A 13171-nucleotide genomic window follows, 5' to 3' on the forward strand; every position below is an offset into this window, starting at 1 on the left:
GTTCTGCAATCATCTCGTCATGTCTAGAATCCCGGATCATGTGTTCTTCCTAGGATCCTGCACTGGTTGGTTCGGTGATCATCTCGTCATGTCTGAAACCCTGATCATGTGACGTTTCCTAAGATCCTGCACTGTCTGGTTCTGCTATCATCTCGTCATGTCTAGAATCCGGAAGTTCTCCCCTGGTCCTGACCTGGAGGAGGAGGTGCTATGCCCTATATCAGGCCGCCTCTTCCTATGCTCAGGGCCTGATTATTGTGTTGCTTCCCTGCAAGGCTCTGGGTCTGTGGGGTTGCTCCCTCTATTCTGTGCCCTTGCACTTTGCTCTGTAGTGCGTCTCTGCACACGCTCCGTGCTCGTATTCCGCCTCTTGTCTTGTGCCATGTCTTGTGTTGTCTCTCGTGCCATGTTTGTCTTTGCCTTGCTTTGCCTTGTAGTCCTTCTGCTATTCTTTGTCTTAGTCTGTTTTGCTATGTCTCGCCTTAGCTATGCTTTGACTTGTAGTCCTTCCTTTGTTCTCTGCCTCGCCTGTTTTGCCATGTCTTGCTTTTGCTGTGCTTTGACTTGTAGTCCTCCCTGTGTTCTCTGCCTTGCTATTCCTTGCTTTGTGTTCCTCCCTATGGTCTCAGTCTTTGTTTGCTCTGCCTCGCTCTCTCCTATGGTGCTCTGTAGTGCTCGCTGGCACACGCACCATTTCTCCTCTCCTTAGTGCTCGTTTCTTTGTCTAGTCCCAAGGTCTTTCCTTGGCCCGGCTCTGGGCTTCTGCCTACGCTCCGCTGCTAGACTCTGTCCTCGCTCTGACCTGGCTCTGTTTCTGCCTGTATTCCTTGCCTTGTCCTTGCATTGAACCCCGGCGTGGGTTCCCCTTGGCCGTCTCCTGTGCCTTAGTCGTGCCTCGTGCTGGCGTTACAGCCGTGTGCATTGGCCAGTGAGGTGTGCGTCCCTGCGTGGCTACTAGCACGCACCCTGCCCTGAACCTGGCGTGGCTCCTAGCACGAAGGTTCCTTTGCCCCCTCCTGTGCCTTAGTCGTGCCTCGTGCTGGCGTTACAGCCGTGTGCATTGGCCAGTGAGGTGTGCGTCCCAGCGTGGCTCCTAGCACGCAGCCCTTCCTTGTGCCCTGGCGTGGCTCCTAGCACGCACCCTGCTCTGAACCCTGGCGTGTATCTACACACACCCTGTCTTGTGCCTTGGCGTGTCTCTACACGCACTCTGTCTTGTGCCTTGGCGTGTCTCTACACGCAGTCTGTCTTGTACCTTGGCGTGTCTCTACATGCACTCTGTCTTGTACCTTGGCGTGTCTCTACACGCACTGTCTTATTCTATGCTTTGGCGTGGCTACACACGCTCCCTGTCTCGTTTGCGAACCTTGGCGTGTCCCCTACACACGCACCTCGCTTTGAACCCTGGCGTGTCCCCTACACACGCACCTTGCCTTGCACCTAGTTTTGAACCCTGGTGTGTCCCCTACACACGCACCTAGCCTTGGACCTTGGCATGTTCCCTAAACACGCACCCTGCTTGGATATCTGTCGTGCCTCCTTGCCTGAACCCTGGTTTGCCTGCCGGATGCCCGGAACCTGCCGACCGTTGCCAGAGGTCCGGAACCAGATGACTACGGCCTGATGTCCGGAGCTGACGTCCGCAGCCTGATCCCTGGACCCTGTCGGTTTGCCAGCAGTCCGGAGTCCGATGCCATTACCTGTGCCTAGGCGTGCCATCTGGCACGTACCATGTTATGGACCTTGGCGTGCCCACGCGCGCACCTTGCACGTTTTGCTTGTTTTCTCTGTATGTGATCTTGTGTTATTCTAATGAAGATACCTTGCACCTACGTCTAGTCTCGTCTTGCTTCCTGCTCGTCCTTGTCGTCAGACACTCGTCTAGTGTCCCCTGAGCCGGCCGTCTGGTCCCAGCAGTCGTGGTGGCTCACCCCCTTGGTCTTGCCCCTGACACTCCCTGTATAGGGGGTGGATTCTCACAAGGTCAGCTCGCCCTCGGTGGGTGGGTGCCATGACCCAGAGGGTCCACTCAAAAAATGGGCTCAGCAGGAGCTGAGTCCGTCACAACCGTGTAACGGCTGTTATCACAGCCACAGTGAAGCTATCAGTGAGTCACTCTGTGAGAATAAGTCGAGGACATGTTCCGTTCTTACAGACCTGCACTCTAGGGAGATTCCAATTCTGCCCAATTCTACATACACCTTGTAGTTTGTGATACACTAGCCAATTTCTGCCTGTGACATAGTGCTCAGATATTCAGAGGGCCTCACACAATCCATAAGTGTCCAGTGTCCACAAGTGTGTGCAGAAATTAAAAATCTCCCTTATCCTCTAGTCACTTTGGTCACAGCTCTGCCATCGAGCCTGTGACAGAGCACTCAGATACTCAGTGGGCCTCACACAATCCATAAGTGTCCAGTGTCCACAAGTGTGTGCAGAAATTAAAAATCTCCCTTATCCTCTAGACACTTTGGTCACAGCTCTGCCATCGAGCCTGTGACAGAGCGCTCAGATACTCAGTGGGCCTCACACAATAAATAAGTGTCCAGTGTCCACAAGTGTGTGCAGAAATTAAAAATCTCCCTTATCCTCTAGTCACTTTGGTCACAGCTCTGCCATCGAGCCTGTGACAGAGCGCTCAGATACTCAGTGGGCCTCACACAATCCATAAGTGTCCAGTGTCCACAAGTGTGTGCAGAAATTAAAAATCTCCCTTATCCTCTAGTCACTTTGGTCACAGCTCTGCCATCGAGCCTGTGACAGAGCGCTCAGATACTCAGTGGGCCTCACACAATCCATAAGTGTCCAGTGTCCACAAGTGTGTGCAGAAATTAAAAATCTCCCTTATCCTCTAGTCACTTTGGTCACAGCTCTGCCATCGAGCCTGTGACAGAGCGCTCAGATACTCAGTGATCCTCACACAATCCATAAGTGTCCAGTGTCCACAAGTGTGTGCAGAAATTAAAAATCTCCCTTATCCTCTAGTCACTTTGGTCACAGCTCTGCCATCGAGCCTGTGACAGAGCGCTCAGATACTCAGTGGGCCTCACACAATCCATAAGTGTCCAGTGTCCACAAGTGTGTGCAGAAATTAAAAATTTCCCTTATCCTCTAGTGACTTTGGTCACAGCTCTGCCATCGAGCCTGTGACAGAGCGCTCAGATACTCAGTGGGCCTCACACAATCCATAAGTGTCCAGTGTCCACAAGTGTGTGCAGAAATTAAAAATCTCCCTTATCCTCTAGTGACTTTGGTCACAGCTCTGCCATCGAGCCTGTGACAGAGCTCTCAGATACTCAGTGGGCCTCACACAATCCAAAAGTGTCCAGTGTCCACAAGTGTCTGCAGAAATTCAAAATCTCCCCTGTCCTATAGACACCTTGTACCTTGTTTTACATTACTATATAGTTTGTTGGATTTTGTCTACATTTCTACCAAAAATGAGGAAGGCTGGTGGAAGAGGCCGTGGAATTGGGCGGGGGTTGGCAGCTGGTAATGATGGTGTTGGTGGTGGATCTGATGGTAGTGGCAAGAGCAAAATAGGACCGAATACAGGAGGTGTTGAGCCTGCGTCATCGTCTGGCTACATAAGGCCTCGAACGCTTAGTTTTCTAGGAGTTGGCAAACCGCTTTTAAAGCCAGAGCATCAGGAAAAAGTTTTGTCTTACATTGCTGACTCAGCCTCCAGCTCTATCGCCTCCTCTTCTTCAGTTGTAAAAAGTAAAAGCACTGAGTCGTCATTGGAGGCTCATGTTCATGAACCACACCTTTCCTTGTGTCCTTCACCCCAACCAATCAAGTGAAATGGTGAATTACCCAGGCCAAGATGAATCTGACATGGAGTGCACTGATGCACAGCCGATGATGGATGATTCTGCTGGTACATTCACTCAGAGCACTACATTGTCCTCACAGTGTACAGAGCCAGATTCTGACCCTGATGAGACTCAGGTGCCCCTTCCCGCACACTATACCACCATACAGGGTGACACAGAGGAAGGTGCACATGACATAGAAGAGGAGGTGATGGATGACCCAGTTGCTGACCCAGATTGGCATCCATTGGGGGAAGAGGGTGCTGCTTCCAATAGCTCAGATGAGGAGCATCCACAGCAGACATCGACATCGCAACAGCTGTTATCTGGCAGGCCCGGAGCACTCCAAAGACAGGTTCCAAACATCAAAAGAGTTGCTGGACAGCTTGTCCAGAGGGTCAAAAGATCACAGCGTGCTAGGCCGCAAAATGTCTGCCAAAGTAGGAAGAGTGCAGTGTGGCACTTTTTTGACCAAAATCCTCATGATCAGGCCAAGGTTATCTGTAAGAAGTGCGCAAAGACCTTTAGCCGAGGGAAAAATCTGAAAAATTTGAATACCAGTTGCATGCTTAGACATGTAACCAGCATGCACTTGCAAGCGTGGACACAACACCAAACCTCAAGTGCCACATGTGCAACTGATCACAACGAAGGTAGTTAGCAACGCTACATTGTTTCCCCCACTGTAAGCCCACCGGTTAGCACAGCAGCAAATGTTGAGGTGTCGTTGCAAGGCCACAGCAGTCAGGGAATCCCACTGTTATATCAACGAAAGACTGATTCTAGGCCATCAGAAAGAACAACAACTCCATCACCATCATCAACCCTCTCTCAGTCCGCCCTGTCCACCGCTACTTCCACCATATGCAGCTCTCAAGTCCAGCTCACCCTCCCAGACATTATGAGTAGGTCAAGAAAGTACTCAGTCTCTCATCTGCGTACACTGGGTTTGAACGTCCACATTGCCAAACTAATCTCGTTTGAGATGATGCCCTTTCGGTTGGTGGAAAGCACAGCTTTCCGCGAACTCATGGCCTATGCAGTACCACGCTATGACCTACCCAGTCGCCACTTCTTCTCTCGCAAAGCCATCCCAGCCCTCCACCATCATGTGAAAGACCGCATTGTCCATGCACTCAAGCAGTCAGTGAGCGGAAAGGTGCACCTCACAACTGATGCATGGTCCAGTCGGCATGGCCAGGGCCGTTACGTGTCCATCACTGCGCACTGGGTTAATGTGGTGGATGCAGGGTCCACAGGGGACAGCGGTGGTGGGACAGTGCTGCCTAGCCCACGGTATAGGAAACAGTTGGCTGTAGGCGTTCGACCCTCCTCCTCCTCCTCCTCCTCCAGAAGCGAAAGCTCGTCCACAGAGCGCAGTCGTACGAGCACTCCATCTGCAGCTGCCACTGTTGCACACGATGTGTCCCCCTATCGAGCAGCTAGTGGAAAGCGTCAGCAGGCTGTGTTGCAGATGATGTGTTTGGGCGACAGACACACCGCCGAGGTGCTGGCCGAGTACTTGAAGCGACAAACTGAGTCATGGCTGGGCAGTGTACATCTTGAGGCAGGCAAGGTAGTTAGTGATAACGGCCGTAATTTTGTGGCAGCCATAGCCCTTTCAAAACTCAGCCACATACCTTGCTTGGCTCACACCTTGAACCTGGTGGTGCAGTGCTTCCTCAAAAATTATCCGGAGTTAACAGCCCTGCTCCAGAAGGTGCGAAGACTGTGCGCGCACATCCGCCGGTCGCCTGTACACTCCGTTCGTATGCAGAAGCTGCAGCGATTGCTCCACCTTCCCAACCACCGCCTCATTATCGACATTGCAACAAGGTGGAACTCCACCCTTCACATGGTGGAGCGGCTGTGCGAGCAGAGGCAGGCCATAATGCATTTGTGGGAGGATACACGGCCAGGCACTTTGAGAGCAGACATGGAGTTGACAGGTGTGCTGTGGTCGAAGCTGAAAGACCTCTGTAAAGTCCTTCAGTGTTTTGAGGAATGCACACGGCTGGTAAGCGCAGACGACGCCATCCTAAGCATGAGCATCCCACTTATGCGTCTGCTCATGCAAACTTTGATGCACCTTAAGGAGCAGGCGTCTGCAGCCAATGTTGATGAGGAGGAAGAGGAGGAGGGATTCCTTGATGACATTCAGCCATTGTCTGCTCAGGGACCTCTCCTGGACGAGGTGGAGGAAGAAGAGGAGGAGGAGGAGGATGATGGGGATGATTACTTAGGGGAGGAGGATGCATCTCGTGGTGCAAGTGAAAATGTTGGTGTGGCAAGGTCTGGTACAGGGTTTGTGCGTGACTGGAGGGATGTGGATTTGCCAGAAAGTGCTCCTCCAACCAGCACTCGCAGTGCATCATTGACACCGGGAACATTGGCCCACATGTCAGATTATGCCTTGCAGATCCTAAAAAGGGACCCCCGCATTGCCAAAATGATGAACGATGACGACTACTGGTTGGTCAGCATCCTGGATCCACACTATAAAGGCAAATTACAAAACATCATGCCACAGGAGAACCATGACCTAATATTGGCTAATAAACAAGCAACTCTGGTAAATCGGTTGCTTGAGGCATTCCCAGCACACAGCAGCGGTGATGGTTCTCACACGAGCCGTACGGGCTGGGGGCAGCTTGGCAGAGGTGTTCGTGGTGCACACAGCAGAAGTGGCGTTGGAGACAGGGGTTTCATGACAATGTTGTGGACTAATTTTTCAAGTACCGCTCACACAACTGGTAATACTGCATCGATGGAAAGTGACAGGAGACAGCAGTTGTCAACTATGGTTACAAACTACTTTTCCTCCCATATCGATGTTCTCCCACACAGGTCATTCCCCTTTGACTATTGGGCCGCTAAACTGGACACCTGGCCTGAATTGGCCCAATATGCCTTACAGGAGCTCGCTTGCCCAGCTGCAAGTGTGCTATCGGAAAGAGTCTTCAGTGCAGCTGGATCAATCCTGACAGAAAAAAGGACCCGTCTGTCAACCCAAAATGTGGATGATCTAACCTTCATTAAAATGAACCATGCATGGGTTTCCAAGGATTTTGTCCCACCTTCCCCTGATGACACATAGGGTGACAGAAAAATGTCTTGCTTTGGTCCACCTCTTCCTGGGACTTGACCTATTTCACCTTTTGCATCAGCTGAATGTCCAACATCAACATATGCCACTTTCTAAAACTCCCTAACTGTGCTGCCTCCCCCCCCATGGCCGGGGTCACCACCTAGCGCACGACACCATGCGAGTGCCGTTGCCCTGGACAGGTGGGTAGGCCGACTCTTGGGCGCGGGCACTGGCACAGGGTCCCTCATAGTGCAATCAAGTGTCTGACGGTGGTGGTGCACACCCGCCGTCAGACACACCGCTGTACTATGAGGGGCCCAGTGCCAGTACCGACGCCCACGAATGGGCCCCCCTTGCTTGGGCAGGGCCCCAGCATTTGCAATCTTTACCTCTCCCTGCTCCTCCGCTGTGTAGTCTGGGCCGTCAAATTCATACTGTGCCTGACACCGTTTGAGCCTGCCTCCTGATGTATAGACATATATTTTGAATGTGTACGCTATCCATACATGTTATCTGGGGATACGGTACCCTTTCTCACCTTTGTGCAATCACGTGCAATCCATACTGGGCCTAACACCGTCTGAGCCTGCCTCCTGATGTATAGACATATATTTTGAATGTGTACGCTATCCATACATGTTATCTGGGGATACGGTACCCTTTCTCACCTTTGTGCAATCACGTGCAATCCATACTGGGCCTAACACTGTCTGAGCCTGTCTCCTGATGTATAGATATATATTTTGAATGTGTACACTATCCATACATGTTATCTGGGGATACGGTACCCTTTCTAACCTTTGTGCAATCCATACTGGGCCTAACACCGTCTGATTCTGCCTCCTGATGTATAGACATATATTTTGAATGTGTACACTATCCATACATGTTATCTGGGGATACGGTACCCTTTCTAACCTTTGTGCAATCACGTGCAATCCATACTGGGCCTAACACCATCTGAGCCTGCCTCCTGATGTATAGACATATATTTTGAATGTGTACGCTATCCATACATGTTATCTGGGGATACGGTACCCTTTCTAACCTTTGTGCAATCACGTGCAATCCATACTGGGCCTAACACCGTCTGAGCCTGCTTCCTGATGTATAGACATATATTTTGAATGTGTACGCTATCCATACATGTTATCTGGGGATACGGTACCCTTTCTAACCTTTGTGCAATCACGTGCAATCCATACTGGGCCTAACACCGTCTGAGCCTGCCTCCTGATGTATAGACATATATTTTGAATGTGTACACTATCCATACATGTTATCTGGGGATACGGTACCCTTTCTCACCTTTGTGCAATCACGTGTAATCCATACTGGGTGTGAGAACGGCTGGCGAGCTGTTAAGCAAGCTACAGCACCTGTGGTTTGCATACGTAAGTTTTTCATTTTTTCAGGAATGACAGTTAGGCCTAATTCCGGAACTGCGGTTGACCTGCACTTACTGGGAAATCATTGTTCACGGGTAATAATTGTAATCAGTGATCCCCATCACTAACGTTGTTCAGCGGGTTATCTGCACCTGTAAGCGACAAACGCTGGCCTTTTCAGTGTAGCGCACATGCAGCCATGGACATGTAAGGGCATGACACACCAGTTATTGGCCAATCTCATGTGCCAGAGCCTCACGTGTCCCTCTAGTAAGCCGGACTCGGACCGCGGTGCATGACGGAGTCTCGTTCGTTAACGGAATTAATCTTGCAATGTGTGCATCTGTTCTGTAGCTGGCATGGTTGAGGTTTCCCAGGTGGAGTCGAATTTAACCGTAGGCTCCACTCCTGGTGGTGCCCTTCTGGACATTCCTTTAAGGTTCAGCTTTGCAACCATACTGCCCACGTAAAACAAACACTTTGCCTTCATGAACGCTGTTTGGAGGGTCATGACTCGTGGGAATAACGCCGCCCAATCAGTTAACCTGCTAGAGAGATCCTTCATTGCTCCCAAGCATGACATCACACTCCCTAGGAAGAAGGTAATGCCACTGTGGTGACCGTACTCCTGGGGGCGACACAAGTGCACTGATGCCCAGCCACTGCTCGATGAATCTGCTGGTACATTGACCCAGACCACTACATTCCCCTCGCATGCTACACGGCCTGAATCTGACCCTGATGAAACTCAGGTTACCCTTCCCATATACAGTTCCATCTTACACGGTGACAAAGAGGAAGCTGCAGGTGAAAGTGCAGGTTCGGCCCACCCGCCATCAGACACACCACCGTACTATCAGAGGCCCTGTGCCAGTGCCGTCGCCAACGAGTGGGCCCCCCCTGCTTGCTCAGGATCACAGCACTTGCAAGGTTGAAACACTGTGCAGTGAGATGGAAGATGGGGACGACGAGGAGTCCAGACTAGTACAGGGATTCCCTAGCGAGGAGACTTATTTGATTGTTTTCAATGTTGGGACAGCAATTTTTGGGGAGCACTGTACTCTGGAGAATGATAGATGGGGCCCACCATACACTGGAACATTCCAAAGGTGGACATCAGACACTGGAGCAGCATTTACAGGGCCCATTATACACTAGAGCATTAGAAATGGGGCCCATTATGTTTGGAGCATTATTTGGGCCCATAAGACAGTGGAGTTTCATCCATGGGGACCAACATATACTGTAGCATTATGTGGAGCTCATCATATACTGTTTCAAACATTATATGGGACCAATGATTCTGTATGGAGAAATAGATGGGCCTTGTCATGAGATGTAAAAAGTGAAGTATTTTTCATTGTACTATACCGCTATTTCTCTGCCGTATCGGAGCATGATGAGTTGTGGTATGTGTTAAAGGGGCGCTCTTTCGCCCAGGGCACATGAAAACCTGGAGCCAGCCCTCCTCCCCACAACTTTAGCCAAATAACCCCCATTTTTCAGTGCATAACTTGTATTATGAAGTTAATTAAGGTTGACAAGCTTAAGTAAGAAGAATTGATGCTTTTGGCATTCAAATGGGCACTGTAGGTGTGTTTCCTGTCCTCCTCTCACTGCCGACTTTTATTCCCCATTGACTTACATTGGGTTTCGTGTTTCGGGACGACCCCGACTTTTCCCTATAATCGGACGATCTTGCTCGACCCGACTTTTGGAAAAGTCGGGTTTCACGAAACGAAACTCGACCCTAAAAAACCAAAAGTCGCTCAACTCTACTAGTTATGATATATCTATCTACATGAGCACGTAGGTCATAGTCAGTTTAATAAAGTGGTAATTTGATAACTGCTTCCGTGTGTCTTATTAAGGAGAAATCCACATATTACTGAATTGAGCTGTTCCGATTTGGACTCAGATCTGCATGAGAATTTTACTCCAGGGTTTATCTTAAAAAAGGGTGTGTAATAAGTGTCAACAAAGTAATGATTGGCGCTTTGTTCTGATAATCACCAACAGCTTTGCAGTAAGATCAGAACTATCACAGTATCTATCTTCACCTATGCAAGCTTATATCTGGTAACCAGCTCTTTCAATCTCTGCTCTGAATCAACTCCTGTGTTTCTCCACTCCATTCAATGTCAGCAAGCAGTTAATCCTGAATGCTTTATATGTGTCTTCAACTATGCAAGCTTATATCTGGTAATCAGCTATTTCAATCTCTGCTCTGAATCAACTCCTGTGTTTCTCCACTCCATTCAATGTCAGCAAGAAGTTAATCCTGAATGCTTTATATGTGTCTTCAACTATGCAAGCTTATATCTGGAATATAGTTATTTCAACTTACTCTGCTTGTCCCCTTATGTTGTGAGGTCAATAAACTTTTCACAGTGCTTTATGATCCATGTAGTGCTGGACATCTGTTTATCTGACCACAACATTTATTGGGTCCTGCTGTCTCAATTTAGCTTGATTGATTATCAAGAAGAGAGAGAGCAAAAAAAAAATAAAATCTAAGCCTTAGTCTCCTATATATTCAGACATAGCTTGGGGGAGCATTTATGCAGGAGGCATTTATGCACATGTAATCGAAGTACATGTATCAAAGTATGAGGCAGTTATAACATAGCAGTTAGACAGGGCAGGAGACAGGCAAGACATTTATATACATCTACTCCCTGTACATTTGGGGTGCAACAAATATATACCATATGCATTTGTGTAATTTATATCCTGGCCGCTGCATTCACACACATCCACCGCCCTGGCATTAACTCTCTACACTCCATCAATATCGGCCCCTCGCTCCTTTCGTCTCCTATGTATAGCACTCACGCTCTTGTCACATTGTTAAATTGCACAGATCCAGTCAGTCCCACCATTCAACATAAGAGACGCTTTCACAAATCACTTAACCATCTGCTCACTCTTTCTATTCTCCGTCTCCTAGTTTCAGGAGACATTGCTCCCAACCCTAGTCCCCAATGTTACAAAAAGTCAAGCCCCCCCAACTGCTACACTCAGAAACCCCTCTAATCTTATTAATATTCCCTGCATGCCATATGTCTGTCTTAATTGTGCACTTTGGAATTCTCGCTCAGTGTGTAACAAGCTCTCCTTCATTCATGACTTTTTCCTTTCTAATTCTCTTAACCTCCTTGCTCTTACTGAAACCTGGATCCAGCAGTCAGACACTACCGCTGCTGCTGCTCTTTCATACGGGGGACTACACTTCTTTCATACCCCAAGATCAGACGATAGAGCAGGTGGAGACGTTGGTCTGCTCCTATCACCAAAATGTACCTTTCAGGTTATCCCTCAACTACCCTCACTAGTCTTCACTTCTTTTGAGGTCCATACCGTCAGACTCTACACCCCCTTCTCCATGCGAGTGGTGGTGGTGTATCGTCCTCCCGGCCCTTGTCAATAGTTCCTGGATCATCTTGCCACTTGGCTTCCACATTTTCTCTCCTGTGACATCCCTACCCTCATCATGGGAGATTTCAACATCCCCATTGCTCTTCCCCTCTCCCCAGCTGCTACTGACCTTTTATCTCTAACCTCCTCGTTTGGCCTTTTGCAGCTTACTAATTCTCCAATGAATGAAGACGTAAACTCCCTCGACTTGGTCTTCTCTCCGCTTTGTGCAGTGGATGATTTTGTAAACTCCCCTATCCCACTGTCTGACCACAATCTTCTTTCATTCTCTATCAAGAACTGCCAGGCTGCTCAGGTCACCCCCACTGGCCATACTTATAGAAACATACAGGCCATTAACACGCAGAAACTTATGAAGAACTTGCAGTCTTCATTGGCCCCTATCTCCTCCCTCTCCTGTCCTGATTCTGCATTGAAGCATTACAATGAAACACTTCAAAGTGCCCTGGATGAATTTGCACCCCCTATAAATAGAACACCACAACACAGACAGCGACAACCCTGGCACACCCTGCAAACACGTTTTCTGCTGCGGTGCTCTAGGTGCGCCGAACATCTGTGGAGAAAATCCAATCTACACGAAGATTTCATCCATTATAAGTTTATGCTTAGAACATACAACACTGCCCTTCACCTCTCCAAGCAAACCTATTTCAACACCCTCATCACCTCACTGTCCAATAACCCTATACGTCTGACACTTTTCATTCTCTACTCAACCCAAGAGTACAGGCCCCAAACACGGAGCTCCGAGCTGACTATCTGGCCAATTACTTCAAAGAAAAAATTGACCAGATCTGACAGGAAATTATCTCCCAATCACCTCATACCATGCACTGTCCTCCCTCCCCCACTGCATCTAGCTCACTCTCTGATTTTGAACCAGTCACAGAAGAAGAAGTAATCAGGCTCCTTGCATCTTCTCGCCCAACCACTTGCACCAGTGACCCATTTCCGTCACATCTCCTCCAGTCCCTTTCCCCTGCTGTCACCCCTCACCTAACTAAAATATTTAACCTCTCTCTCTCTTCTGGTATCTTTCCCTCCTCATTTAAGCATGCCATCATATATCCACAACTTAAAAAACCATCCCTTGACCAAAACTGTGCCGCTAACTATAGACCTGTCTCTAATCTTCCCTTCATCTCTAAACTCCTGGAACGCCTGGTCCACTCCCATCTTATCCGCTATCTCTTTGATAACTCTCTTCTCGACCCTCTCCAATCTGGTTTCCGCTCTTTACACTCTACTGAAACTGCCCTCACTAAAGTCTCTGATGATCTACTAACAGCTAAATCAAATGGTCATTACTCCATGCTAATTCTCTTGGATCTCTCTGCAGCATTCGACACTGTGGATTATCAGCTTCTCCTCACTATGCTATGTTCCATTGGCCTCCAGGACACCGTTCTCTCCTGGTTCTCCTCCTATCTCTCTGACCA

The sequence above is a fragment of the Dendrobates tinctorius genome, unplaced genomic scaffold (assembly GCF_039654945.1).
Source record: "Dendrobates tinctorius isolate UK_male_01 unplaced genomic scaffold, ASM3965494v1 ptg000040l, whole genome shotgun sequence".
Classification (NCBI taxonomy): Eukaryota; Metazoa; Chordata; class Amphibia; order Anura; family Dendrobatidae; genus Dendrobates; species Dendrobates tinctorius.